Raw genomic sequence first — 6,046 nt, forward strand, 5'->3', positions numbered from 1 at the left:
GAATGGTCACTTTCACAGCTCCTAAGTTGGGCTTTTAACTGCTTATTTTCTTCAACAAGATCACAAGCAGTTTCGTCCTCCCTTAGCTTTTCTTTTAGAAATCCATTTTCTGCTTTAAGGATGATAATTTGTTGTTCAAGTTCTTGATTATCCAGCAAAAAGCATCTTATTTTTTTAGAAAGATGATCTATCATAAGATGAAGAGATTCAGTGTCAGGGTTGGAAATGATTACCTGCTCAACATGGTCAGCCATAAGGCATGGTTGAGACTTTGTTTCAGATTCTTCATCGTCTTCAGAGTCATTTTCAAGATCTTCCCATGATGCCATCAGTCCCTTCTTCTTTCCTTTCTTTGGTTTTTCTTCCTTCTTCAACTTAGGGCAGTCGGATTTGAAGTGCCCTGTTTCTTTACAGTTGTAGCAAGTCACCTTGCTGAAATCTCTCTTCTGTTTTCTTGAGCTGCCTCTTTTGCCTCTCTCCTTGAGCTTTACCACTTTCCTAAATTTTTTTGCAAACAACACAAATTCATTTTCAAATGAGTTATCACTAGATTCATCATCCAGAGGGTTAGTAACAGATGAGAAAGCTATTCCTTTCTTTTTTGAATCTTTTTTCAAATAGGTGTTTTCAAAAGCAAGTAAATTTCCTCTCAAATCATCATAAGTCATAGAGTCAAGGCCACTACTCTCAGAAATAATTAAAGCTTTTGTTTCCCACTCTTTTGTGAGATATCTCAACACTCTTCTCACTAACACAGATTCAGGATACTTGATTCCCATAGCATCCAAGCCAACAATAATGGTGTTGAAGCGCTCAAACAGCTCATCAATGGATTCTCCTTCCTTCATTGCAAACATTTCATACTCTCTGTTTAACATATCTATCCTGGTCTTCTTTACAATGATGGTTCCTTCATGAGTGACTAGGAGTTTGTCCCAGATTTCCTTTGCTGTTGTGCATCGTGATACCCGTCGGTACTCCTCGAAGCTGATAGCACAGTTGAGTAAGTTGATCACCTTGGCGTTGAGTTCAACTTTCTTTCTGTCTTCTTTGGTCCAGCTTGCTTCTGGTTTAGGAGTGACAACTCCTTTGGCACTTGTGACAGTTGGATATTGAGGACCTTCAAGGATGATCTTCCAGAGTCTGTAGTCCACTGCTTGCACAAAGATCTTCATTCTCTCCTTCCAATAGGTATAGTTTTTCCCATTGAAGAGAGGAGGTCGGTTGCTTGATTGTCCTTCGGTCATATTGTAGGACACCAAATTTGAGCCACTATTTTCTGCCATGAGGATCTTTACTCCAAGCTACAAAGCTTGATCTCTTTAAGACCAAGCTCTGATACCAATTGATGGTTATCAGTGGCTAAGAGAATGGGGGGTTGAATCTTAGCCCCTTTTTTTTGCTTGATAATACTTGCTGGCCTTTGAAGTCATTTCTGGAAACTTTGTCTTTTTATCTCGTAACTAGCCACGAGACTTTTTCTTTTGTCTCGTCCCCAGCCATGAGACTTTTCTTTTTGTCTCGTCAGTCAGCACGAGATATTTTCAGTTTTATCTCCTGGACAGCAGAAACAGAAATGGAGTAGAAGAGAGAAAGAATTACACCAAGATATATCCTGGTTTAGCTGCTAAGTGCAAGGCAGCCTACATCCAGTCTCCATCACAACAATGATGGAATTTCACTATAATCATCCTTGATTACAAACACCAATTCTCCCTAGGAACTACCCTTCTTATCCGGGACAAGTCCAGAATCTAAACCCAAACTGAACTTGACTTGGTCACTGCCAAGCTTTCAACTGTAAAGTGCTAACCCAACTTACAAGGGGATTCCCACAGAATCATGAAACACAACACAGATGTACAAAGGAACTCTAAGGACATCTATGGCTTTTTCTTTTAATTTTGCACTCTTTGCCTTTTTCTGCTCTATGGCTTTTTCATACAAACCTCACTATTTTCCTTTTCCATGAGACTCAAGACATGACAAAATTAAACAGAAAAATTACAAAATGAAAACATTGAAGGAGAAGAAATTATGTCAGTTTTGAGAGCTATGAGAACCCTGTGCTTTTGCACTCTCACTCCTTTAATCAAACCTAACTGTTCACCCATATTTATAAGGAGAAGCCTCCAAGGTTGAAACCAAACAAACCAAGCCAATCTTCTTCTTCTTCTTCAAGTCAGAACCGGTTCGGCCAGAGAGAGAGAAGAGATAACTCATGCAAAACCCAACATGCAATTACCTCTAGTCCTTCCTTGGTCACCACTCTTCATCAATCCGAGCCCTTCATCTTTGCCTTGCTCTCCAGGATGAACTTCTGGCCCTTGATGCTTCATGATGATGATAGCTTCATCTGCTCCAATCTCTGCCTCTTCCATCACGTAGCCACTGTAGCTACCTCCTGTGGTGGTTGAGCAGAATCAGAGACAAGTCATCCTCTCCAAGGATCTTTTTCTTGCTGGCCGAGATCTTCTTCTTTCTTTTTTGGTATGAAGATCTCAAGATTACCTCACCAAATCTTACCATTCTTGGTGAGAATCTCAGCCACTACATACTTTAGTTTGCTTTTTCTTGCCATCATTTTGATGGTCTTTAGGCGTGCTTCTTCTTCTCTATGGTAGCTTGCTATAGCTTCCATGGTTGCTGAGTGATAAGACCGAAAGAGAAGAAAAGCAATTAGAGAGAGAAGAGAGAATTTTGAACAGCATTAATTTAGGAAAGAGAATGAGATTAAATGAAATGATTCTTCCCTTGCTGAGTGGCGTGTAGCATTGAGTGCTGCAATCAAATCAAATGCCTTTTTCTCTCTCATTGTTCCCATGCAATTAATGATAATTGAATGAATTTGGAGTCCATCACATGGTAAAAGTTGAGATCCATTGGAAGTATTTTTGCTTTCTTTTTCAAATAGTTTCGGATCAAGCAAGCAAAACAATATGGGCTTGTATTAACAATGAGTAAAACTGGCCATTTAATAAAACATTTCAGCTAACATTCATATGACAAAAATTGCATAAGGCTGAATTTTGATTTTATTGGGCTTAGAATTTTCTTTTCTATTCGGCCCAAGAAACAAATTTTATTTCAGCCATGGTCACACCAATTCAACACTAAGGTTGAAAATTGGCCCAATATAAAACCTGCATTGCAAAATTATTTTAATCAACATATGAAAATCAAAATAATAATCTTGAAATAAATCATATTAATAATGTTTGATCATCACTAAATTAGAAATAGAGTTTTCCAAACTCATCAGTAGTAATATATAAAGAAAAAAAAATTTGCACCACAACACATAATTATAACCTAAAGAAATATTCATATTAAAGTTTTACATACTGCAAATCATGAAGATCAATCACAATGTACTGGTCACTTCTCTCTATTTTTGACCATGATATGAGTTTTTTCTTTTCTAGTCAAGATTCTAATAACATCTAATTGAACAAAAAAATTGAATTAAAAGTACCAAATTAAGGACAAATGAGTGAATAATATAAAAAATTATAACTTCAAACGTGTATAAAATAAAAAGAATTTACTGATTTATTTTATATTAAACGATAAAACTAACAATAGTATATTAATAAAAAGATATACCTTTAAAAAAAGTCACAATACAATTTCAAATATTTTCATAAATAAACTGTTAAAATTTTTGTTATCGATAAAATGATGCTATTATACAATTTTTTGGCAAAACTTAAAATCAAAAGGAAAATAATTTTGTGTGGGTTAATATAAATTAATTACGTACCAAATAAGTAGAATCATTCATTTGTTTGTTTCAATATATCAGTATGAGCAAGCAAATTAAAATGATTATCCAGAATTTTACGATCATCGACCAAATGTACTATACCTGACTCCATCTTAAAAGATATTTTGCACGTGTGTACAGTCAGAAGATATATTCCGCTTGATTTCTCAATCTCAAAATTTGAGAAGACATAGATTTTTCTTTCTACCAATTCATTCTCAAATATTTTTGTCAAATAATTCTTGATTGAACAATGAATTTTATCGTATTGCAAAACAAATTAAATATAAAAGCTATTAGCATTTACAAAGCTATTAAAAAGAATTATCTTTGACTTGATTGAACAATGAATTTTATCGTATTGCAAAATAAATTAAATATAAAAGCTATTAGCATTTACAAAGCTATTAAAAAGAATTGTCTTTGACTTGTGAAATGGTGTACTTATAAAATTAACTTAAAATATGAACTACAAATATTTATAAGAATTTAATTTTGATGCACTGACAGTGTAAAGTAGTTTTATACGTGTATCCAATTACGTAATGACACATCAATAAAAATAAATACATTTCACATTGACCGCGTGAATGGTCATCCAAAAGAATGAATGTGATTGCACGACTATGTAAAACGCTTTACACTGTTAGTGCATCAAAATTAAACTCTATTTATAAATTGAACTTAGCATTACTTGAAAAAATTTAGTAAATGAATCAATTAATCTTATCATCTATCAGAACTATTTCTATGTAAACCGTCTTACTCTTGTCAAACTTGAATGGAACTTTTTATAGCCTTATAATTCTTGTCTTTATTTTTTATACTTTCTCTTTGTATAATCAACTATAGGTGATACTATTAATAGGATCGTAGTCAATAGTTATTAAGTATGAAAAAAATAGAATAAAGATTATGTGAAAATTATAAATTTTTTAAATAATAAACATGAAAGAAAATTTACTACTTATTATATATACTAATAATATGTCAATAATTTTAAAAAATTACTAATAATACTAATAGTTTAAAGATAATTTTACTATAGTTATAATAAATTTAGTTATTACTCTAAATAAATAAAATAAATAATATATTTGAAAACTAAAGAAAAAAAGATATGATTATTTTTTATTCTACAATCGAGTAATAATTTTTTTATTTTTTATATCCATGCATATTCCCCAATCTCTTTTCATATGTATGATTAACAATTTTTTTAAACGGTGATATTTTAATTTTTTTCACGTATTTTTATATATTAACAAGAAAGCAAAATCACGTATTGTGACTCTTTTTCCTTTTTCAAGCCTTAATCTTAATTAATCAATCTTGTGTCCAAAACAGATGTTAGTTAATCTTAATTAAACTTTTAATCATTCTAATTTATTGATGAATTGTATTTTTCTTAATAATCTAATCTGAAATACAAAAAAAGGTGATACATATATCAAAAAAGAAAACAAACTTAAAAAATATCATATTAAAAAGTTTAAAAATAACATATCCATAAAGAATAGTCATAATATATAAATTGAGACAACAATTTAAATTTCTCTAAAACTAATTTAATCAACTACCAATATTAGAACTAAATTATTTAAATAATATTTAATCTATTCTAATTCTTAGATACGTATAGATTAGATTCATTCTCGTAACAACCAATCGAAATAACATCATAAGATCAAATACTTAGAATCGGTACAAATTCAGACTATCTTCTTGTTAAAATTGTCAAATTAGATTGACTTTTATTCTCTTCAATGGCATTGCATTAATGCACCAAAAGACCGGTAGTTTCTGAAAAAAATACAATATGTTATAAAATTATTTTTAATACAAAAAGTTTAAGAGAAAAAAATTTAAATATAGTACCAATTTTTGAATTGCATCTTCAAGGTGGCACGAATTTTTCAAAATTGAACCTAAATTGAGAAAATTCGATCTCATTATATGCTCCACTTCGAATATTTTTGGACAAATGTAGAAAACGTAGAGGGGATGTGACTTGAACTTGACGTACAAAGCTCCTTAGAAACAATTGCCCAATCAAAAAAGAATAACAGATTAGAAAAAAATACTTTGATTCTTAGATTTAGACTCACAAACCACAAAAAAATTCTATATATAGCCTTTAGTAGTACAAAAATAATTATAGAAATTAATTATTGTAATATCAATATACCACTATGAACGTTAGTATCATATTTATAGCAATTAGAATTATAAATTTATGTTTAACTTTTTATATAATTATAATTAAGATATTTTTTAAAT

Source organism: Arachis ipaensis, chromosome B01 (assembly GCF_000816755.2).
Source record: "Arachis ipaensis cultivar K30076 chromosome B01, Araip1.1, whole genome shotgun sequence".
Taxonomy (NCBI): domain Eukaryota; kingdom Viridiplantae; phylum Streptophyta; class Magnoliopsida; order Fabales; family Fabaceae; genus Arachis; species Arachis ipaensis.